This window comes from Amblyomma mixtum, chromosome 3 (genome assembly GCF_055824585.1).
Source record: "Amblyomma mixtum isolate Tamu chromosome 3, ASM5582458v1, whole genome shotgun sequence".
Lineage (NCBI taxonomy): Eukaryota > Metazoa > Arthropoda > Arachnida > Ixodida > Ixodidae > Amblyomma > Amblyomma mixtum.
In genome coordinates, this window is record NC_143014.1 from 39,995,697 (window position 1) to 40,021,130 (window position 25,434).

At 47.0% G+C, this 25,434-nt stretch overlaps 1 long non-coding RNA gene and 1 other non-coding gene across 2 annotated transcripts; both read left to right on the plus strand.

Moving 5' to 3' along the window:
• The first annotated feature begins 1,065 nt into the window (after window positions 1-1,065).
• LOC149349816 (uncharacterized) lies at window positions 1,066-23,645 on the plus strand. The gene is made up of 3 exons (XR_016289421.1): window positions 1,066-1,192; window positions 19,086-19,135; window positions 23,619-23,645. It is a non-coding gene; the product is annotated as an uncharacterized LOC149349816 (long non-coding RNA).
• Window positions 23,420-23,503, plus strand: TRNAL-UAG (transfer RNA leucine (anticodon UAG)). The gene has a single exon. It is a non-coding gene; the product is annotated as a tRNA-Leu (tRNA).
• Window positions 23,646-25,434: the final 1,789 nt, after the last annotated feature.

The window sequence follows — 25,434 nt, forward strand, 5'->3', positions numbered from 1 at the left end:
CTGCCTGTCAGCTCCCATGCCACTGCGCATGCGCAGTCGGTGTCCGGTAAGCCGGCATTCATCTACGCTAATACGTCTCCAGTATGCTAAATCTCTCTGCTATGCCCAGGCTTGCCATTAACGTGCATGTCTCGTAAGTATAGCTCTAGCAGACACGTGTTTTCATAATTAGCATCTACTAATAAAAAAGACAAGTCTCGGGCTCCGGCAACAACTTGTGATGTGTCCAGGCTCCTGATAGACCGCTCGTTTCCTGGCTTCGAATGCCTTAGCTTTTCCTTCTTTCTCTTTTATTTCTTAGTCTCTTGTCGCTTTACAGTCCTTATACATCTCCACTCCGCTGCGCTCTTCCCGCTACAAAGTACGGCCTTCGTCGTTGGAGCTCTGTCCTCTGAAATTTCCCTACTTGTTTTAGGGCCTACCTGGGCGCATGCCTTCTCGGCTTGCCTACTGGCACGGAATTCTGCGGTAAGCTCTGCGGTGCGTTCCAGGGTTCTGCCGCCTGACCTGTCTTGTACTCATACGCGCTCGTAGCCGATCACTTTGATCACCTTGTCGTGGGTTCCAAAGCATCCTCTCCTTTCAGCCATTCAGAAAAGTTGCATTTCAAGTTGTAAGAGAGAAATCTGGAAATGACTGGTCTTGACATTTGCCCGATCGTATAAGCAGACAATTTTATGAAGAGTAGGTTAAACGCTGCCGTCTTGATGTGGAGGCGGAAGGTGTTCTTAACGTAAGAAGTTGGGCTAGTTCCCTGCGCCACGAACAGCGGCGTCGAGTAACACGGAGAAGCTCTTCATTGCGGGGCGTAAGTTTCTTTTTTGTGGACCAGTTTATCCTAGGAAGAGGGGGGGCAGTGACAGTAGTTATATTAATTTTCACTTGTTTGATAGTTCCTAAAGGCATTACGCTCGCTACGGGGACCCTCTAGCGAAACCACCAGAGGGCTTGTCGAGCAGAGGGCCCTTCGCCCTTGGCCGAAATATACATCATTACACGCAGGGATAATTTTAACCCCACGGACGAGCTGCGCCAAGAGGCTGCGAGCTCACCCTTCGTGTGGCTGGCGACGGAGGGGGGCGGCGGAGCGCAGCTCTGCAGCCTGAGTTAAATGGAGAACAGTGAGAGAGCATTGTGTAGGGAACGCTCATCAGTGGCGAACGTCTCATCGCATCTTGCTCGGCGCATGGAAGTACGTCCTACTGGACTAGAAGGTTTTTTAACCGCCGTAACACCCGTTGGCTGGCTGGCTGTCTGACTCACTGTCTCGCTCGTTCGTCACACTCTCTCACAAGCACTCACTCACTCACTCACTCACTCACTCACTCACTCACTCACTAACTCACTTACTCACTCACTGAAGCGCTCACCCACTCAATCACACAAGCACTCACTCTCGCATTCATTCATTCATTCATTCATTCATTCATCCGTTCATTCATTCATTCATTCATTCATTCATTCATTCATTCATTCATTCATTCCCTCTCGCCCTCAATATCGCCTGCTGCAAACGAAATGAACAGCACGATCTGTTTCAAAGTATTGTGTTTGCTTGCATAATGAACGTACTTTTTTTTCCGAAAAAATCTTTGAAAATATGGCGGGTGCGTTCATTACGGGGGGTAAAATATTCAGGAAAAGATTGGAAGTGGTTAAAACGGGGGGGGGCACAAAGTAGAATGGTTGAATAAATACTTATCCTTGCCGGATGCGATTTCTAAGTATATATATATAAAAAAAACGCAATTAACATGGTTTCAGCGCTCTAAAGAACAGCTAACAACTTTTATCTTAAAACCGTAACTCACGCAGCCGTCCATAATGATGACGTACGAGAGCACAGCTATAGTTCACTCTAGCACAATTCGCAGCATTCAACGCGAGGTACAACCGCAAAAAGTTACTACAATCAGTAATATGGAGGACCGAACAGAGAAACAACTCGTGACCAGGCATCATTTTTATTGGTCCTCGGATTCCTCAGGGTGCATTCTTATTGGCTGTTCATTCTGTTCCACCCCATGTGTTATTTGCTTGTTTCAGAACTAACTCGCAACCGAAAGGTTACTCGCGTCGTCGTTTTCGGTTATTGCGTCGTATTTCCTTTTATCTGTTGCTGCTACTTCTATGTGGTGATGTTGAGCCTAACCCAGGTCCGTCTACCGCAGAAACTCTGCAGATGCTCCTAGATGGCCAAGATACGATTAAGGCCAAGTTGAGTGCAATAGAACTGACCCAAGTTGAAAGTAAGAGAGCCATGCATGACCTCGGCAGCCGTATTGCATCGATAGAGTCAAGAATAGCGAGCTTTGATGAAATGAACTGTTCAGTTGGTGAATGGAAAAAACGATTTGAAGATCAGCAGCGGATGTTGAGTTCAGTAATGGCAAAGGTTGAGCATCTGGAGAACCAGAGGAGGCGTTGCAATTTGCTTTTCTTTGGTGTCGAGGATACAAAACCAAACGAGTCAAATGAGGACTCAGTAGAATGCGTAATTGACGTGTGTAATTCGAAATTAGGAGTTCAATCCGTAAAACTAGAAATTGCTCACAGGTTAGGCAGATTCAAGTCTGGTAGCAACCGTCCTTTAAAAGCGATTTTCGCCTCATACGCTGACAAGCAGAAGGTTTTAAAGAGGGCTTATAAATTAAAAGGAAGTGATGTCAGTATTTCAGAGGACTTTTCTGAGGAAGTACGTAGAAAGAGAAAGTTTCTATGGCAGTTCGCAAAATCACGTGAACAAAGTGGCGACAAGATCAGCCTCAGGTATGACACTCTTATTATAAACGGCGAGAAGTACTTGTTTGATGATAATACAAATGAGGTCGTACCGATAGTAGGTGATAAGGCCAGTGCTACAAAGGAGGTAGGAGCGGTTGAGTGACGGTGTCGGCGTAATGCAACGCTTATTTCCTTTCTCGTAATTAACTGCCGTAGCATTAAAAACAAGGTTGATGAATTTGCAGCTCTAATTGATATGGTGAAGCCGTCCGTTATTCTCGGCACTGAATCATGGTTAGCAAATGAAATTGCAGATGGTGAAGTATTCCCAGATCGTTTTAAATGTTATAGAAAGGACAGACACTTGCATGGAGGAGGTGTATTTATTCTTGTGGATGCTTCAATTTCTTCTTACCAAATAAATGTTGCCGATGAATGTGAAGCTGTATGGTGTAAACTGGTGCTTAATAACAACAAAGTTATAACTGTGTGTTCGTTCTACCGCCCGCCTGATTCATCAGTTGATGTGTTTGCGCAGCTGGCGGGGACAGTTGACGCAATTCAAACAGATTTTATGGTGATCGGAGGTGATTTCAATCTGCCTAGCATTAACTGGACTCATCAACCTCACTTCCTGTCCTTTACGAGTCGCTCCTGCCAAGAACTGATCAACTTGGTTGAACTTTATGAATTGCGTCAAACGGTTCTGGAACCGACACGTGGGGATCACATCCTAGATTTGTTGTTCACAAATCAACCTGAATTCGTCAATTCCACTCAGGTGCTACCTGGAATAAGCGATCACAGTGCTGTGCTTTGTGAAATGAAAGTTGAACATGTAAGGAGCGCTGGTACAGTACATAGGCGAGTATATAACTATGAAAAAGCAAACGTAAGGGAGATAAACGAAGAGTTGAATAAGTACCGATCGATCTTTGAAACGCATGCCGATAACTCTGGAGTGGTTGAACTATGGTCTAGATTTAAGGATAAGATGTTTGAACTGAGGCAGTGCTTTGTTCCGGCATGGATATTAACGAAGAGGAGGAGTAAAAGCAAACCATGGTTTACTCGGGAGCTACGCAGTATTACGCGCAAAAGGCAACGTGTTTACGTTAAATTTAAAGGAAATCCGACGCGTGAAAATTGGTTCAAGCTTCAGGAAATTGCCGGAAGAATGAAAGTTGCTGTTGCAGCTGCAAAGAATTCGTTTGGCATTTCAATGGAGACGAAATTAAAAGAAAATCCAAAGGAATTTTGGAAACATGTAAAGAGAAATGGAAAAGACTCTGTAACTATACCACCTCTTGTTTCTGGTGACACCTTTGTTGAGGATGATGCACAAAAAGCTGAGTTCTTTAATAAATATTTCAGCTCTGTTTTCAGCTCTGAAATCGAACATGCTGATATGAATACCCCGAGTTTCCAGCCAGTGGCGAGTGTTATGGATGATGTTGTGATCAGCATCAACGGTATACAGTCTCTGTTGCAGAATCTGAAGATTGCTAAGGCTGGTTGTCCTGATGACTTGCCAAACAAATTCTACAAACTGTGTGCTGAGTCGGTTGCACCCTACTTAAAGATAATTTTTGAAAAATCGCTTGAAGAATCCTGCCTTCCAGATGACTGGAAAATTGCAAGTGTTGTGCCAATCTACAAATCTGGCCCTCGCAACACTGTATCAAATTATAGACCGGTATCTCTAACTTCAGTTGCGTGCAAGACACTCGAACATATTTTGTTCACCAGTATAGCAGCACATATGGACGCACATTCATTGTTTAATCCTCGTCAGCATGGTTTTCGAAGGGGCCTGTCGTGTACTACGCAGCTGACTGAATTTGCGCACGATTTGGCTGAGGCACTGGACAGGCGACTTAGCGTGGACTGCGTGTTTTTGGACTTTAAAAAGGCCTTTGATACCGTGACGCACTCTTTACTAATTCAAAAAATGTCTTTTTACAATATTAGCCCTCAAGTGGTATCATGGGTAAAAGATTACCTATGTTTACGGCAGCAGTTTGTGGTTATGAATGGCGCCGAGTCTCAAAGAGTGCAGGTTGTGTCTGGTGTTCCCCAGGGCTCCGTGTTAGGACCACTATTGTTCCTGCTCTACGTGAATGACATTGGTGACGGAATAGTATCTCAAATGCGGTTATTTGCGGATGACTGCGTTCTTTATAGTGTTGTCACTAGTGATCGAGATGCGGAAATGTTCCAAGAAGATTTGAACAGAATCTCAGAGTGGTGCGTTAAATGGAATATGAATTTGAATTTGTCCAAGACTGTCCATATGAAGTTTACAAGAAAGAAAAACCCTGATGTGTATTCATATGTTATTAGGAACACAATGTTAGAACAGGTATTCGAATTTAAATACCTAGGCGTTTATTTTACTCCTGATTTGAGCTGGCGCCGTCACGTCGATTATATCTCTGCTAAAGCATGCAGAAACTTGGGATTTCTTCGCCGAAATGCAAGCACTTTTCCACTGTCATGTCGTGACATTTTATTCAAGACTTATGTCAGGTCGGTTCTGGACTACGCGTGCACTGTCTGGGACCCGCCTACTGCTAGAGATAAAGATAAGTTGGAGAGGGTGCAGAACATTGCCTCTCGTTTCGTGTCTGGCACACGCGGGGCTCGTTACAGTGCATCGCGTACGAAGGATGCACTCAACTGGGAATTGCTTGACACGCGCCGAAAGAAGTTGCGTCTGAAGCTGTTTCATGCTGTTTATTATTCAACTGTTCGGGTTGAACGCGAAAGGTATGTGCAGGAGCCTTTTTATAGATCCAACCGTGTTGACCATGTTTTTAAAGTCCGCGAATTTGCGGCAAAAACTGAATTGTTTAAAATGTCTTTCTTTCCGAAAACCATTAGAGAATGGAACAGACTACCGAGCGATGTTGTGAGTGTGACATCCAATGATGCGTTCTTTCGTTCTTTAATGATGTGATGCGATTGTGATGTGTTCTTTTGAAGTGAGATGTACATGGTGAAAGTTTTGTGCTTGTAACTCTGCCTGCGAGCGGAGGTGTCATGTGTGCTTCTTGTTGTACATTCCCCCCCCCCCCCCCCCACTGTAATGCCACGGCGCTGTGGGTTCCTTACTAAATAAATAAATAAATCTGCTAGGCTCAGGTATAGTAGCCTTCACAATAAACAGATGTGGCTTTATAATATTGCCCATTTGTTTCGGTGTCCAAAAAAGGGCGCCTGCTAGCATTCCCTGTCGTTCTCAGTAAACTGTGCGCCAAAAGGAAGGAGTGGGTCCCTTACGCGAGGGAAAGAAAAACACCTACTTTTTTGGTAGACAAAGTAGGGGGGTGCATCCATTATGCGAGTAAATACGGCACAGTAGGCCGATCAGCGCCATGGATCGAGGCAGCTTCTCGGAGTCACTGGAGCAGATACTTTTAATGAATGCGGAAGCAGCTGAATCTATAACCCAGATGAGGTTCATTTAAAATGAGCGGAAATGACAGAGTTCTGGAAGTACGAATTGCTGTTGTATGTTAGGTTGTGCTCAATCTGTTTCTCTCTGTTCTTCTTTCCTGCTTTCAAACCAAAAAAAAAAACGCCCGATCGCTCTCCTAAATGAAAACTGAGCACGGGGTAGGAGCGAGAGTTCAGACGCGACCGAGAAAGCAAGAGTAACAGTAGGGTAACGACGGTACATGTAGAGCTGGGAATATGAAATTATTGCAAGCACAAAATGCGCAAGAGGCGGCAGGTGAAGCCTCAGTCTGGTATAGCCCAACAACTCTTGATTTCGGATGCCAATTCAGCCTGACAATGGGACTTCCAAGCGCGCTTGCAATAGCACGACGCAGGAGGGAAACCCCAGCGTCACCACGATTACGCTACACTTTCGACACACCTCGTGTTTGCCGGCCGTGCTTGCACCAGTTGCTGCGCATGCAGTGCAAGATGTGGCTGGCGAAGCGAGCTGCAACTCGATCACGACGCATCACCCGAGTTCGTGAACGTCGCTCTGCCTGAACGATCTTATGCTCTAGTCTAACGCAACTTAAAGGTTATCACTTCAGGCTTAACCTACTCGGATGAAACTACTCTAACACGGTTTATTTTCGCAAGAATGCTGCAACGAATACATGAGGTTAGCTAGCCGAAGCATTCGGCGATCCGGCACCGTCATGTTTGTTGCGGACTAAGTGATCGTCACGCCAGGAAAAATGTCTTGGTCTGGTTTAGCCGGAACGAATGGGATAAATTTCAAATCGCGTTATACTAACGGCCTCGCGGGTATCTACGGGATACCACTCGACTGTCGATAAAGGAGGGGGGAACAGAGAAGCGCGTCGATATAAATTTAGCAGAAGTTTTACTCAATAGCCAACAAAGGAGCCTCATACACTTCGCTCCGTCTTGTCAGGACGCATATTGCATATAAAGCCGTTGCTCATGGTTTGTAATTTTCTACCGAAAGTATGTAATATAGGGATATTGAGAGGAGCAGCAACTTAAGGCGCCATCTAGAGGTGAAAACTCCACCCTGAAGATGATTTTGATCAATTCCAAGTTTACGCTGCGCGCGAAGAATTCAATTGTGGCAGCTCATCCCTGCGATACGCCCCGTCTTTGATATCCCTCCATTTCTGCATATACACTTGCACTTACCTGCTCACAAAATTTCTGTTACGTAAGCCTGTTTTCTTCATTGACCAGCGTGATTCTTGTGGGCAATCACTATTGGTCAGCGCTCGATCACCAGCCAGTCCAGAAGTCCTTTTACGTGAGGTGAGTTTCCGAATTTAGACCACCCCCTTCAAATCCTTAAGAAGGATGGCCATCATTCATGTTTCTAAGAGCAATAATGGCGTTAAAAGTGGTTCTAGGGGTAGACTACACGCTTTGGAAGCTCCCACACACAAAAAAGAGGAAAACCAATTGTTGGAGGTGTGCAGTCGCTCTCTGTTGTTAAGCCCAGGCAAACTCGCTTCGTGCTTAAAGGTGAATGCCTGAAGATATCGCTTTTACTACGGCGACCGTAATTCTTTTCTGTACACTTTGTCACGATGTGAACTGCTCTATCACATCCCCCGGCCGATACTAAACTGTATAACCACTGCATCTTACTGCACCGCCCTCAAATATTTATCACTGACACTCTACAGTTGCCTGGATGTCAGCACGTATACTCTTGCAAGAGTGAAATTATCTAGACGCTTTAAGCGAAAGCATTCGTGCGTGCATCGCCTTTGTTAGCTGTCGGGCTCTGCGAGGCACTACATCTTGATCGAGGTTCGAATACCCTCATATAAGATCTCAACATGAGACCCTTGAGGAATCAAACAAACCAATTCAACGTAGACTGGGAAATTAAAGGTGCTCCGTCTGCTGAAGCGATGGTTATAATACCTTCAGTGTTCAGTGATGAAAAAGACAATGCGGCGTTAAACGATTCTGTATACGGCTGAAAAAAAAAAGTACTACCTCTATTCCAAGAATTTAGCGCACAAAATGGGACGAGAAGAGGGACGACCACAGGAGCGCTCGTGTTATCGTCTCTCTTCTTCTCGTTCCGTCTTGTGCGCTAAGTTCTTGGAATGCAAAACCAACTTGCCCAACTTCATGCATTGGCACCCTACCTCTATTCTCTGAACAGTATGAACCTAGCGCTCTCTGGCACGGAAAATAATAGTTCTGGTACACTTGACAACACAGGCAGCGGAGAAGTTCGGTTAAGTAGAAGTAAGGAAGGTAAGGTCCGGCCTGAGTAGTATACCGCTCTTGAAGATAAATGCGTGCTGCCCGTTGCAACAAAAAGAAGTACCTGGAAAGAAAGTTCAACAAGGAACTGACTTATTACTTCATATTTGCTGCAGCCAGCTGCTCTATACGTGAAAAAAGATCACCAGCTGTTTCTTGAGACATTTCATTTCCGGCCGATCGGCGTATGCCCTCTTTGCGTTTGCACCACCGGCTACAGAAACCGTGCAAACTTCTCCCCCATCGAGCAGTGTTGGAGAGGCACTGCTGCGTCCATTGACGCTTGTGAAGGACGCGGGCGGGCTGGTATTCCGTCTCAATGAGTAATTCTTATCCTATAAAGACAGCTTCTTGCTTCAGCCTCAGAGCTGTTTGTCAACGCCACTGTGCAAGTGTGACTCCAAATCTATAGGTTCCAGTTTTTCGAGACGAGCGCGAGCTGATTTCTATTTGTGCGCGCGGCCTGCTGTAGGGCAACCTCATGTGAACTGAATTTCGGGGCAGACTGTTGCGTTCCCAGCCTCGACATATTGAGAAAAAGGGTAACATGTAACCTGCCCCACGTCGTTCACTTGTCATTTTGATTTCTTCAGGATGGTTGTGATTTGCAGGGGTTGCGTGAATGTGCTTTTCTTTTCTTTCAGCCAGAATGCTGTTGCACATTTTCATGGGTTTAGATGTGAGACGGAGCATGTCATCGTCCACTTTGTGGGCACATGCAGTTGCTCCCACCCGCTCAGAAGCCGGTGGTGTTTTGGTGTCTGACGGATGCGAATGCTGACTATAGATAGAGTTTTATCGAGCAAGTTGCAGTAGCAAGAAGCGACTAATAAAAAACTGAAGGAACTACCAGCGTACTTGCCTTCAAGTGCCATGCCGTGCACTTAGTCGGAAAGAAAAAATTCCTGCATGCTGGAAAACGAAAATTTGATTGAAGTAAAGGGTCACAGTTCATTGGTCTCATTTATGGCTAAAAGTGGGAAAGGGAGAGGCTTTGGAAGCGGCAAGCAAAGCTGCGCTAATTACACACTAGGCTTTAACTGGGTATAGGTGGTACTGGGGCAAAATGAGGCCGGCGAATGCGCCGCTAAATACAATGACTCCATCGAGAAGTATGCGAATGCTCACATTTAACGTATTACGTTATGTCTGCAATGCGCCGCGGGCACCAGTGGCACAAATGAAACGGCGTCTATCCACTTTGCACCTGAGGAGATTGAGGACGCAGACGTCTGGACTTCTGTTAGTCTTTCGGTGGTAGCGTCAGAAAAACTCTCGCGCTTTCAGCGACAACGAAACGTGTTTACGACACGAACGGTTCTACTTTAGCCTACTTTTACCTCAGGGCGTCGCCAGCGCTTGCACTTTTTCATGACTGCTTTTTGGATCAGCCCTTTTCCCTACTTAGGGAGGGAGGCTTTAAACGAGTCGCCGACCCCGTAGGCTTCACCTGTGGTGCATGTCGTAGTGGATGCCGTTTCAGGAGCAAATCCATTCGCTGAGCCTGTTTGCCAGAATGGACGCCACTGCAGCGCTTTGTCGCGCCTAGCCCACGCATTTTGGGCGTTGTATGCCCGGTGGGGATTGGCACTACAGCAGGCGTGACCTTGCGACCGTCGCCGCTGAGTTGGCGCGTTCGATTGTTGCCTGTTTGCTGGTCAAAAAGAGGCATACACTAAGGAAACTGGGCCATTTTCTCTAAATAGTAAGCTTCGGCCAGCTATAACAAACGTACTTGTATGCTTATTAAATCGCACTAGGCGAAACAAACTCAAACAACTGCAGTAATATAGATCCGTTTTCAAAGTGCCGCACCTTTGAAAATGACGAACGTCTCTCCTTCAAAACAGCTTTGTGGCAATGAGATGCTGCGCAATCTCTTATTTTTTTTCTAGATAGTATATAGTAGTTTTTGTAGTAGTGGATAGCTCTTTTTCTAGATAGTAGATACTTCCTGCTTTTAATGAACATTCCAGAGAACTCAGTAGGAGAACCATCTTATCCTCATCCCTAGAAAATGGTTACTGAAGCTAACTTACGGTACAAAAAGAAAGCGATATATAAGACGCCAGACAGTAGCCTGCAGCCGACTCCTCCAATTTGGTGGAAGCTGAAGACGGACAGAGGATTTTGACATGCGGATCGCATGTTTGATTTCATTTGATCTGACGTGATTCATACAAATAAAATATTGAGAAAGGGCATCAACGTGCCTGCACCCTATCGTGCTTTACTTTCACAACGCTTGCTGATGAGGTTAGTCGACAAAGCAAATACTGGTTGGTTATGCGATGCAAATATATTCCGGACAGCAGTGAACGACGAACAAGCAGCATTCATCAGCTTGAATATCTCCATTCTGATATCGCGGAACTTTGGAGGCAATCAACGCCGGGCCTTACCGGAGTTCGCGCTTTCTGCGTTCGGCATGCAACGAACATGCAACGGTCGTGAGAGCTGGGTGTGTATGCTGAGCGCTTTTGCGTCTGTGGAACGGCGGCGTTGGCGGCACAAAATTGCCGGCTGCAGGCGTATCGAGAGCCTTTGCCGTTTGTTTGGCGGCTCTTTCAGGTGGTGTCATGACGAGATGAAGCGAAAACGTGGTTGGGCGTAGCGCGCACTCTTATGCTTGTGTGATTTGTCAACAGTTGGTGACGAATGCGAAGAGAGAAAAGGAGAGAAAGAAACACCCGGCTTGTGTAACGAGGATTGCGGTGAAGATAGTTAGCCGTGGTGTGTATGCTCCTGGGGCTGTAATGACAACGCAATCACTTTCCTTTACATATTGGCGTCTGCATTTCCGCTGCTCCTGTCTGCAAACAAAGGTTAGGGGTAGTTTGAGTGCCCCTGTGTAAATGTTGAAAGTCTGCATACCTCCTTTCTTAGCAGCAGGAGTTTATCCAGGATTCAAAATCCATGTGGGGCTCAAAGCTTGCGAGAGCTTCTCCGTAGAGGGCGAGGGCTTGCTCTTAGCCAGATATGACCCCAGGAACTAGAACAATAACATGAGCATAGTTCTGGGGACCATTGCCCTAAGCCAGGTTCCCCCAACCCGACTTTCGCCAACTACTCAGAGACCGTGCTTTTGCACGAACCACAGTCAATGCTTCGGCACTTACTCCAAGTTCATGTCGAAACGGGACCCTTTCACGGTTTTCGGCATTGGCGGCGCATGCTTGCAGCAGTTAACCGTAAACCTGAAGCACGAAACAGTGGAGAAAGGGGAATCGCGAAGGTCACAACCTGTGGTGCTGACGGGGTGCTGTAGACCATCTTCGTTCGGCAAGTGACGGGCATGAGCTTTAAGGCCAACTATCTCGTTTCAGTGGACTGCATCACCAGCTCGCCAATTACAAGGCTGCCAGCATAATTAATCGAAATTGCAGGAGACACATAAGGTGTGGCTACATATAGAACGATGGCGTCCTTGTAGCGCGCATGTGTTTATTGCCGAAATACGCGTCACTTGCGCGCGACATGGTTGCGCATTCAACAAAGGAGTGAATGTAGCACACGTCCCTAATCCAGAAAATGAAACATATACGGCCGCCGCTCATAAAATAAAGCGATGGACAAAAAGAAAACCAGTTTCTACAAACAGCCCTTCACCTGTAGGACACTGTAGTGCCTAGTTGAACAGCAATCCCACCCCTCACCCGAGACAGCTACGTTAATTGGGTGGGTAATGGTCCCTCCTGCGGCCTCGATCTTATATAACCTCATTCGTTTTGTAACACTCCAAACGGTCCCTTAGGAAATTAAGTTTGGGTTCGTTTTATCGGTTTCATTGTCCCAAAGCGACTCAAGGTAGGAGGGAAGTCGTAGTGGAGTACTCCGGGTAATTTCGACCACCCGGGGTTCTTTAACGTGCGCCGACATCGCACAGTACACGGGCCTCTCGCATTTCGCCTCCTTCTAACTGCTACCGCCGCGGCCAGGATCTTTCGGGTCAGCAGCCGAGCACCATAACCACCGAGCCACCGCGGCGGCAAGAAATAAAGTCATGTGGTCTGATTTTGGGCGGAATTGCTGTGCTATCAGGTCACAAAGCCTTTCATCGACACTTCTGCTCAGGCGACTACCATGAGCGATACAGCTACTGCCCCTTTCTTTTCTTATGTCCCCCCCCCCCTCCCCCCCACGCTCCTTCCTTTCTAAGGAACGGTTTGTTTCATGACCAAAGTCAGCTTTGCTGTAAGTATCAGTTCATTTCTAACGAGCCTTGAAACTCCAACTAAACGAATTACGTCCGCTGCTTTCTCTTTCTGTCATGGCAGACTCCTAGAATAAAAAAAAAAATTTAATCTTTCGGAAAGTTAACAACAACGAAAGCCAGGAAAAAAACACCAGCCGGCGAAATCCGTCTTTATGGGCCATCGTGTGGTTGAAAGTGCGGTGCTCGCTTGCGTGCAAAACTTCAACTGCAGCCTTCAAGCTTCTGAGAAACCTTTTTAACGAATTTCGTCAGGCAGAGACCATTTTCGCGCGTTGCTTAGGTGAAGGAGCTGTGCCGACGCTTAGTTTAAACCAGCTCGGCGCGGTACCATGTCTTACGTTCCATGCTGTTAATACGTTTGTGCAGGAGAGGCTGGCGATATTTGACCGGTTCAAGTGCAAACAAAAGAAATCTTGAAACAGTGAAGGAGCAGATTTATTGGATTTTGGTTATTTGTGCAAAGTCGCACTAAATGGAAAAACGAACTAAAGGAAAATGGAACTAAGTCGAAGAAGAACTAAATGGTGGGTTACTTGACAAAACTACACTTTGACTTTCAGGCATACCGCACACTGGAACTCGGAGCTAGTTTTAAAAAGCATCCTACTCGTATTCGGGAGGCATACGTTTAGGGTACGCTTATAGGTTTTCTTCTCGTAGATTAAGGGATTACCCTTCGCCTCCGTCCAAACGTGGCTACCGCGGCCGCATATTCTGAACACGCGAAACGGATGGCAGTGGTTCTAAATAGGCTTGTAGGCTTGGTGTAGACAAAAGAATTTCTAGCGACCAAACTTCGAGGCAAATTTGGATGTGGGGTGGAAAGGGCAAAGGTGGCAAAATGAGCCCTTTCGTCTGTGTAAAGAAACGTGTTTGTTCGTTATTTTCCCCGCTTTCTTGATATTTGATCATGAATGAGCATCGACGGACAACTTTCACGTGAGGATAACCAGCGAGCCCTGGCCTAGCAGACGACCCATCTTTTGGGGCCTTAATCTGACTTCCACAGTAAATTTATTCCGACTGATTGACGAACCATTGAGCTGCGTCTTGGTGCAAAATTATTCACAAGTGCTAGTTCGTGTCCATAGAACTCCTAATTGCTTGTACGTGCGTACGTTGGCCTTCCGTCTTTTATGCTTCCCCTGATGGTGGAAATGGCCCCTTAGGTGGCTTTTGCCTTTACTTCATTCTTAGCTCATTAAATATCCTCACTTTTGCACTTGTTGTCTTCAGTAAAGCGCTGTTTCTCCCTTGTGACACATGAATATAAGCTTCAGAAGTTCGTTAAAACTGTCTGTCACGGTGCGTTTCTCTCCTCGCACCTGCCACTCATTGGCAGCGCATACTACTTTAGAAATGAAGCAGTGAATTATTTTCAGGATTGAGTAATGTTGTGACGCTCCGAATAACTTCGAAGAGGTAATTTCAAGACAAATTTATTCATTACCTTTGTGCTTTCCTTGCCATTTAAAAGTCTACGAAGATGTTGAGCCGGGCCTGTTGAAGCATATTTCTCAATGAGCAGCGCGAAATAGCAGGAAAGAAAGAAGGAACACGAAAGGCGGCACTGGTACTTGGAGCGCCATAGTCGTCTTACATGCTGCTGACTTGTAGGAGGAGTGCGGCCCGTCATGCAAGCAGTCTATGTTTTCTTTTTATTCTCGCCACTACCACTTTGTATGAGCGAAGTTAAATAAAAGCCTGACTGACGGTCTGTTTTTGCGTTTCCCTTGCACTAAATATTCTTCTGGATGAGAGCAAGGGCGGGAATCATATCCATCTTGATATCGCACTTGGTGGAGCGTTAAAAAAGAATAAGCACGCAAGACGCAAACATAAAGGCGCTATCGACGAAGCAGGGCAACCGTAGGCGGTGGGCTCTCGCCTGTTCTGCGGCAATGGACATTCGTTTGTTTAGACCATACCGAAAGAGCGAGGCGGAGGATACGACGGCATTGTCTGCTGCATGAGATGTCAGCAAATGCGCCGCGCGCACCCTCGAGTTTTCTCACAATCTGGTGAAGGAACCCAGGCGCGATAGCACGGCTATCGGCTACGCGATAGTTTCGGCGCTACAAGCTGAGGGGCTAGAGGACGTGAAGTATTGTCTTCTTTTCTGCCATCCCTCAGGCGGTATACACGGAGGCTCCTTTTGTTGAGCCGCCTTCCGTTTTTGGCAATGGCGCCCGATGTCACGCCACTGACGGCGAATTTCTGATACGGGCTGATAGCAGCAGCGACGCTCGCCCTTCCGCCGTCGTGTCACGGCGAGCAGGAGGGACTTTTCTTTTGGTGCTGTCGTCCACCTCGCCTTACGTCACTGGGAGCCCCGACCAATGAGAGAGGAACAAAACAAAGGAGGGCTTACGTCACCGGGATGACGCGACCAATGGCAAAAGATTAAACAAAGAGAAACAAAAGGTTACAAAATACGGCCCCGGGATTTTCTCGTTCCGTTGCGAACCACCACGCCGCTTCAACATCCCATATAACCTGGCACGAACAAACCTGATATAAATCTGGTTCAGCCCAATATCTACCCGGAAAAGCACGCTCAATAATGTGAGCGTGCTTTCAGTATACCCAGGACTGTATTCTGAAAAGCGCCAAGATGCAAGACTACCAGAAGAGGCGAAATACGGGCTGGTTGGTGCATGTTTGAAGAATTGGATAAAACAGCGCAACGGAAGACGAAACAAGAGACGAGCGCTGGTGTTTGTCCTTCTATTGTCTCGTCTTCCGTTGCGCTATTTTATCCAATTCTTCATGCAAGGCTACGCAGATAACCAACTAGCCGAGTTTGAAAACGCTGTTAAGGTATTTCTCGGGAACTTCCCTCACGTCGCAGGCTTGGTATTAGAAGATGTATGGTGCAGGACGGTTAACAAAGTGCACAACGAGAGCAAACAAACACGCACAAGTCTCGAATTACTTCGCGAATTAATTCCGCTTCTACGTTCGAGCTGACAATTTTCCCCCTGTACCAAAATTTCCTGCATAGTGCACGGCTTTAGCAGTCCTATAGCACGGCTGCACTTCTCAGCAACTTAGTAGTACTGCCTAACTGCACCAGACTTCATCAATACTTTGGTTCCTGGTGCCCTTTCGCATTCCGGCGTCTGCAGTAATAGGTTATTCTTGGAATAGATACACCGGATGCCCCAGCTAAAAAAACAACAACAAGGTTTTAAACAATACGGAGAGTCCTAGGCGAGTGGAACCAATTGAGCGCTGTTGAGAGTCGCATGGTCTAGTCAGCAGTATTTTTGTTTCCGTTATGGAAACTTAATTATTTAGTAAAGATTAATTAGCTAACTTTTAAAATCCTTGTTTCATGAATAAACTCTCAATGCGGACGTTATACAGGGTGATAGAAAGTAAGCATTGCAGATTTCTTAAAGTTAGGCACTGCAGGTACAGTGAGGGGCAGAAGTCTCCGGACCACGTGTTCCTCAAACGAAGCTTATAGCGCTACTATCAGACAGCGGCTGGAGACCGCACTGGTGGAGATGAAAGAACAAAAATTTAACTTTTACCTCCACAAGTGTGGTCTCCAGCCGCCGACTAATAGCAGAGCTGTCGGCTTCGTTAGAGGAACACGTGGTTCGGAGACTTTTGTCCCCGACTGTACGTACATAAGATCCACTTCACATGAGTTATGTGGTCAGGGGCACACAAAGCGACATAACTGACACCGTCGGGCGCCGAAATAGCTAAAATACAGACCATATCTGAAACAGCGCATGGACGGGACATAATAAGGAGACACCACGAGCGCTCGTGGTGTTTCCTCACTGTGTCGAGTCCTTGCGCTGTTTCAATTATGATTGGTAACCAACAAGCCCAATTAACAACACTTGTGAACTAAAATACAATAATCAACTTCTTAGTCACTGCGGCTAGCGTGAATGTTAGGTTTTAAAGATTATCATTTAGTCCAATGTAGGCCATTTTTAGGTAGGCCAGACTCCACACAGGCAGGCCCTAATGCCTGCTTGTAGTACGGAGTGCCGCATGAGGTAGCGTAAGGCACGCATACTATAGAAGCTAATATGGTCAAGTTCGGCGATACTCTTATATGTATACGCATTCATGACGCCGAAAAGTTTCGTAAGACACAGTAGAGAATTTTCGCGCCCAGAGAACGCGTTAAGAAATTGCATTACGCGTTTATTACTCGGTAATATCAGCGTATGTTGGCAATACGAAGAGCAGACTCAAGCTTTGCAGCTACTAAAGGTTAGAGTGGAGGACGTGGCAGGGCGGGCATGTTTTGCAAGGTGAGTACGATGGGGAGTCGAAGCCAAGGGTGGGCGAGGGCGAAAGAAGGAAAGAAGCGCAAATTTTTAAAGGTGAGGACGAGGAAGAAAGCAAAAGTGAGGCCATCTGCATATCCCTCGGTCGTACCCTCCCACTCCATCTTCCAGTGGAGTGGAATCCCGTGTGCGGTGAAGGCTTGCGCAAACGTGTTATATTCGCGCGCTCAAGAGTCAGCCTCGCGGCCTCGCAGCCTACTCTCTTCACCTTCACTTATTTCTCTCTTCTCTCTTTCACCGCCTTTCTCCCTATCCTCAAGGAGCGGTTTAGCTAAGTGGTTGCGGCATTCAGCTGCTGAGCGCGAAAACGAGAGATAAAATGCCGCCTGCGGCGAACGCGTTCAGCTTCAGGCGAAATGTTAAAGAAAGGCGATGTCAGTGCATGTTAAAGAACATCAGGTCGTGGCAATTAATTCGCAGCCCTCCGCACGGTGCCTCTTTCTCTCTCTCTCTCTCACTTATTTCACTTCCTCACGGCACGGTGGAAGTGTCCACCTAGAGTGATGCCCCTCTCTGTGCCCTTCTCTCGTAATCAATTCTCACGGAGTTTTTCACGGAGTTCTTCATATTCAATCGGAACAGCCCGCCTTGCCTTCGTAACCGCCTCTGTGTACAGACTTCGACGCTAAGCATTTGAAACTTGGGCTCTTCTTGCAATGCGTCACAGCAACAAGCGTCTGGACGAGAGCTTTTTGCGATTTTCTTCGTTGGTCACAACGTGCGCCTCGCACAGGATACAAGTGCTCACTGTGTACGTGAAACCATTCCTGACTCCTGGCTGTACCTTGCAAAGGAATAGCGGCGACGGCTGAGATAGTACACGCTTTGCAGCATACACACTGTACAGCGTCTAACCCGACCGCGGCGGCCGCGTTTCAATGGAGCCGAAACTCAAAAATGCGCCCGTGTGCTGTGCGATGTCAGTGCACGTTCAGGACCCCCAGACGGTAGAAATAATTCAGGAGCCCTCCACTATAGGGCAACTCTCTCTTCCTTCGTTAACTCGCACCATTATTCCATCCGTCGCGGCGCGACAGAGGTGTGCACGAGGAAGTGAGTTGCTGCGCCTTTCAGTTCCCCCAAACCAATATTCATTTTCAGAATAACTGATATGAGCGGCGTCATTATCTACAAAGAAGCTTCTGAAAGCGTTAGTTATCAACTCAGGGCTGTCATTAATCGCATCTCCATATACATATGTCAGATAGACTGTTGTGACTGCAGTTCGTGGTCAAAAACAGATTTGAGGATTTGACCAGTTGTAGTTTGTACTGCTACCGCATTCGGTTATTTCATTTCGCAGTAGCCATTTTTCGACCTCTTCAGTAGTGCGCTGACAGAGTTGCAGAATTTTCAATATCGATTATGCAGTTTGATTTAAATTGCTCTTATTATTTGATAATTTTCGTGCCTGAGCACGGCCTTATCAGTTATCCACGGATTTAGCGGAAAAGCAAAAATATTTTTTTCTTTCCTTGCTTGTGAGATCAACAGTGAAGGTAGAATGGCAGAAGTGGTAAAAACGGAGAAAATACTTGCTGTGCACTATCCGTAGCAGTAAAAGATGGCCAGTCAGCGTTAGAAAAAGCGTCGAAAAATTTCTCTTTATCAAGCAAAAGCTACTAATACTAGAAAGGTTTTCTGTGAGATGGAGTTAATACAAAGTAAGGCTTTCAGAGCAGTGAACTCAAGTCCGAGGCACTCCCCAGCTTCTCTTCCATGCGGGCGTCTTCATTGGCAAGCTGCTCACCGCCTCCTTTGAACAAAGCTGGCTCCTCCATGTGTGCTCTAAACTAAAAAAGAAAATGGTTAATTTGCATAGATAGGCCGAATACGAATTAGGGCGCTAACAACTCAGTTTTCACTTCGGTTTCGGTGTTCAGATCCAGTGTTCACGGATGGCAGTTGTTCGGATAGCGATAATGGGTTAATGTCCATACATGCGTAATCGGTCATTCTCTACAGTGATAGATCCCTGGGAGTCTTCCTACCAATTCCTGGCGCAGTGGTGCAGCGGTCTCATTATTAATTGACCTGCCCACGCTCGCTGGGCAGGCGAGCAGCACAGGAATATCCTCTTACTTTCGCAGGTGAACCCACACCAGTTCCGCATATCTGCCACAACGTTTTCAATGCCAAGGTAAGCGGCGCACATCTCTCTGTCACTACAGCCACGTAGCTCAAAGCGCGATTGAGGTGCACCTTGATCCACGAAGCCAGTTATTCGCCTTCCCTTTCGCGACTGTCTCAGAGAATTCACGTAAGAATTGGTTTTTAAGCAAATGAAATGGCGCGGTAACTGTCTTACATCTCGGTGGACAACCGCGCCGTAAAGGAAGGCATAAAGGAGGGAGTGAAAGAAGACAGGATGACAGAAGTGCCGTAGTGGAGGTGTCCGGAATAATTTTTACCACCTGGGGATCTTTAACGTGCACTGACATTGCACACCACACAGGCGCCTTTTGCGTTTCACCTCCATCGAAACGCGACCGCCGCGGCCTGGTTCCACATTTGATTTCGCCCGGTAGGATCCTAACAGTGCTTCCCAACAATAAAAACTAGAATTGCCGCATCTGCTCCTCTCCCTCGCCTTTCCTTCACGGCGTGGTTTAGGTGTCCAGCCGGAGAGCTACGGCATGCCACTCATCGTAATTAAACCAAACCTAACCTACGTGGGTTTAGCACAAGTTTGATGCCAAATACGAAGAATAACGCCGAAGACGAGACCAGTTATTACGAGTTCCTGTATAAGCGTCCTAGGCTTAGTACAGGAACTTGTCTGTTGTGCATTTTTTTAGGGGGGAGTGGGATAAAATGGATGAGGACTGTGGAGGTGAAACTAGGCTGTAAGCAAGTCTATTAACCGACTCGATCATTAATCACCAATTACTACTACCTGTTGACCACACGCAAAAATCCCTGTTCCGTTGGCTGCCGGTTCAACGATTAATGACGGAACCGAGAATTTTGCAAAGCATCGCGCTACATGTTCACTGAAACTAATTATGTCAACCGACAGTGTACAAAAGAATTTTTACACCACGCGGTCACTGGCGAGTCATGGCCAGAAAATAAAAGTATCCTTCAGCTGTCGGCCTACTAAAACGAAGTATTAAATTCATTTTGCAGCACACCACGCCAGTCTCTGTGTCTGAATTGGTGGACGGGGGAACGTTATGGAGAAATAGCCCAACTGATAGTGCAGTCACCCAGCACAAGCTATACGCTTACGCAGCGAACACTGTATTCATGCTCAGTACAGCCCTGCGACACAAAAATTTCGGACACACTGATGCAACTTTTGGTCATTTGCATCGAACTTCGCACTCTTGCTCACTAGTTCAATGTGGCACATTGCTCAGAGCAGAATACTGAAATGAGCTGTAGGTGAGCTGTTTCGTCCAAGGATCTTAAATGCTACAAAGGAAGGAACTGCGTGTTCCTAAAGCATAAAAAGCTGCAGCGCTTTCAAATACTCTAGGAGTGTCTCTTTGATCGTATGAGGATATTATGCATTCATAAGTGGATAAAATTTACCTCTCGTAGGGTGTGTTTAATATCAGTCTTTACTGCAATGCTACGGTGCGTACGACCTTAAATTCAATGTTCACCAATGCTCCTATTGCTATTGTCATACTTATTGCGAGCTAACTATTACATGAGCAATTGCCCCTTTGCATAAGCTTCTATGACCTGCATGCCTGTTGACATGGGTGGCATTGAGTGTATCTGTATAGCTGCAGCAATCATTTGGGCTGTTGAGGTTACTGGGAGAAGCCTTTTTTTTCAATATTTTCTTTCGCATCTATTTCTTTCAATGGCCTTCTATCTGCCCGCGGCCGTGATAGTGGCGTAGTTGGAGGTAGTCATTAGACGTTTTTAGCATACCCGAGACGTATTCGCGCAGACGTATACCAGTTCTACCGGACGCCTCCTGCGCACGCACAGTGCCCTCGCCCAGCTCCATCCATGTCATTGCGTGTGCGTCCAGTAAAACCGGTACACGTCTACGCTATTGCATCTCAGGTATGGACTGACGAACGGACAAACTTCTGTGCACAAAGAGAGGCTGAAATGTAGCGCTAAAAGCAGTCCTGCATTAAAAAATAAAAGCATGCAAATACTTGGCAGCAGTGATTTCGTTTTCATCGCTTTCCATGTGTTTCTTACGGCTGCGGTGTCGAAAACCATCGTGCAGATTGTTTTCATTAGTCGCCGCTAGGATTTTGCGCGTGTGCAGATCGGTCATATGAAACGCGCCTCGGTTACGTAAAGGGACCCTGAAATGATTTCGATAGCCATATTCTAGTGCAACAGATCAGTAGAGGTGGGTTTCGTGGGTATACGAGTCAAATTTGAAACCTCTGCGTGGACCCTATATTTTAGAATGAATGCTTAAAAATTGCAGCTCGCAGTAGCTCGTTAGAGATTAGGACGACACACCTTACCCCCTCGTCCGCTCCCCGATGACGTCAGTGGTCAGATTGGGCGACCTTGAAGACTGGCACTTCTGGCCACTGACGTCATGGGGGCAGGGCACGCGCGGTGAAGTATGTCGCCCTAATCGGTTGCTAGCTGCTGCGAGCAGCGATTTTTGAAAATTCATTATAAATTATGGGTCTAAGCGGCGCTTTCAAATTTGACTCTTATACCCACAAAGCCCACCTCTACATATCTGTTGCACTAGAATATGCCCATCGAAATCATTTCAGGGTCCCTTTAAGTAACCGGCGCGCGTTTCGGTCGCGCTCGGTCGTGCTCAGCGTTGCGACGAGGAGGAGGGTACAGGGAGAGGACAGGCGGAGTATTTGCTGCAGTGCAAAATGTAATCTAATAATAATACCCCTGCTACACGGGCGTTTCGAATGCCTTCCAACCGAATGTCATTCGACTCGACTGCCGAACTAACGCTGCTACACGAAGTTTTTCAACGGCATTCGGTTCAGATGACATTCGAGTCGAAGGAGCTCCGCGGAGACATTCCAGATTTTGGAATGCCTTCGAAACGCGACACAGCCCGAACCAACCAATAGCCGTCGCCGCCTCCGTCGCTTCGCCCCGCCCACCGCTGCGCGACTGCTTTCGGCTCTGTGGCTGTTCATTTCGATACCCGCTACTCGCTTTTTTCTGCTGTTTGTTTAGCAAATTGTTCGTGTTCCGTCTAAGTGAGTGCTTGCAGATAGTACACCGATGAACATTTACCGCGTGTGCATGAAATTTCCCCAGGAGTGCGCCGATGAGGACGACTGCAGTCATACTACTGTTTACATTGGTTTACATCGCTTCGTATGAACAGCTTGTGCTCGTTTGCAAGACACAAAACGAAATATGCGCTTTAGTTCTATTAAATAATCTCTTCTCTTCTGTACCAATTGTACCCGTGCTTGTTTACGCAGTGCGACAATCTGTGGGAAGCGCCGACGCGATCGCTCGCCTGGGAAACACTTGACAGCCGGGTTGTTGACATCGGATGATCGGCGCTTCTCGCTAATTTTCCCGGCTTCCTCCGACATGTCCAGTACTTTATTTTAAACTACTTTATCCAGAAGTATGTTTGGTGACCGTTCGCGCTAACTGATATGGCCTAACTTGTTAGTCACAAGCTAGCGACGGCGACGACTGCTGCTGGCCGTAAAGCACTGCTCGGCAGCTCGAGTCAAACCGCCGCTTCCCGTTCATCGTATGCGCTTCCTGCGATGTAAGCAATAGTTGATTTCATGTGACTGTTGTCAAAACTACACTCGTTGACCATTTGCATTTGCTAAAACTTGTGAATTCGTTCTTCACAACCACCGCAATCACCGATCCAACTTTGCGGACTCGCTAGGCCTAGTCGTCGCTGAAGGGAACGGAGTCGTCGTCGGCTGAAATTGATTTGGCAAGTGGTTATCGCTATTGAGTGTCCAAGTGTGCACATGTGAAATATAGCCGTTCGTTTCGCTTATTTCCAATACGGATAATGTATAAGCGCGCATGTATTCGCACTGTCCCCTCATCAGCGTGTTTTCGCTCAGCCGCCGAACTCCCGAGGGCATGAAGGCTGACCGTCCGCCGATCGGATTCGTCGGTGTCGTTTAGCCAAAAAACTTGTCCCACTACAATCATGTTATAGTAAACTAGATAGTTCACTATAATCACATGATGCTGTACACCGTGATAGTGCCGTTGTCGGACTAGTGTGACCGTCGTCGTCGTTGTACACTGAAAACGAGCTGAGAATTTCGAATGCGTTTGGAAACTGCCGTGTAGCACCGCGGGAGTCCGTCGAGTTCGAATGCCATTCCAAGTCTCGAATGCCATTCGACTCAGATGTCATTCGAAAGTACCCGTGTAGCACAGGTAAGATCAGCTGAACAGGTACGTACATGTACGCACATGCACCTGCACAGAGTTAATATATGGTCATATAAACCGCCACATCGCAGTCAGGATGGCCGAGCGGTCTAAGGCGCCAGATTTAGGCTCTGGTCCTCGAAAGAGGGCGTGGGTTCGAACCCCACTTCTGACATTAGCTCTTTTTAATTTTTGCTCCTTTTGGACCTACTGTGAACGCTGTAGGTGCGCAACGCTAATACACATTTGTATTAAGCAGCACTCTCCTGATTTTTTTTTTTCCCCTGCAGTCGGATACAACTAAAGCGCCAAATGCCCCTCAGATGAGGCACCCCTTGCACATGATGGGATCCGGACGGAAAATTCGCTGACCCATCGCGCCTAGGCCTGGGCCGGGCTTGAAGTTGCGGGTCCGGAAGGAGCTTCATTCGTTTGTTCTGCCGTAGTCGGTTCCAAGATCATTGTGTGTGTTCCCAAAATCACACCTGCAGGATTTCGGAAACGCCTCTGAAGAAAAGCATATTGGTTTAGCCCACGTCGTGCCTTTTAACACATACTATGCGCTAAACAGGCGTTTTTGATTTTTGTCTCCACTAAACAGCGGCCATGAATTCTACCTGTGAAAGCGTGTTCTTTAAAGAAAAAGAAATGCTGCGTCTGCAAGGACGTTTTATTAATTAGACACCGTGCGGCGTAAAATATGTCTGCAGATTAAGAATCTAAAGGTAACTAGAAACAGTTTTTAGGCGTGCCTGTGTCCCTCTTCATTTATCTCTCGAAACTCCCGAACTGCCTCACAGATGACATCACTGTTGAAAAAGCCGTGCGGCCGGAGCCGCCTTTTCTTCACATTCGTTTTATAATTAGCAAACGAATTGCTTCAAGCGTTTTGGCGATTTCAGCGCATTTTCTGACTACTTTATAACTTATGTATAATACGAACCCCCTTCCATGCACTGAGCAGTGGAGGGCCTCCTTTCAAGGGCGTCTGCCGCTACGTTCTTGAGTTGTGTCCTGCTATATAGTTTCAGTTTTTCGCGCGTTGGTTATACCGTCATACGACAAAACACACTGGCCCAACTGTTGCCAAACATTAGTTCGCAAGCACGGCGAGGAATCTTCACATTTGCCGCCGCGGTGGCTAAGTGGTTATGGTGCTCGGCTGCTGACCCAAAAGACGCGGGTTCGATCCCGGCCGCAGCGGCTGGAATTTCTTTGGAGGAGAAATTCTAGAGGCCCGTGTACTGTGCGATGTCAGTGCACGTTAAAGAACCCCAGGTGGTCGAAATTTCCGGAGCCCTCCACTACGGCGTCTCTCATAGCCTTAGTTGCTTTGGGACGTTAAACCCCATAAACCAAACCAAACCAATCTTCACATTTCTTTCAACCGTGGCAGCTGCCAGTGATGCCGCCGTAGGATTACACCTAGCTGTGGCGTCTGGTGACATGCCATCACGGCCCCCACACTTTATGCCTGCAGCGGTGGCGCAATGGCTTTGGTGTCCGGCTGCTGATGCCAAGGTTACGGGTTCGATCCCCGTTGTGCCGACTGTATTTCGATGGAGGCGAAACACAGAAACGGGCGTCAGCACAAACGACACGGACATTTTAGCTGAGGTGGAGGGAACGATCAAAACGGAGGGTACTTAAGACTGCTTACGTGCTTTGAACGCGAAACCATGGTCTCATAGTGAGGTCTGTTGCGAGGTTAATTAAATATTCCTTCCTTTTTAATCACACATCTACTCATTAGCATATAGTCGCAAGGAAATGCATATACTAGGTACGCCTCTATTCGCGGAGCAAGTCGGTTCTATAGGATGATCGCCGAGTTGCAAGTCGCGATTTCGGAACACATTCTGTTTTGTGGCCTATGGGTTGCGTGCTCGCCTCGCTATCTGAAGGTCCATGGTTCAATTCCCACACCTACGCAGGAAATTTTTTTCGCACTGTAGGCGTCGATATATCAGATGGTTTACTGCTTACTTCACGCGAGAGCATGGTGACGTCACTGGGGAATATTGCGCCATGCACGCGCGACGGACGCTGGCTTTTGTGCGGATGGTACATATGTTTTCGCGTTAATATAGGCAAAAGCGTGCGCAA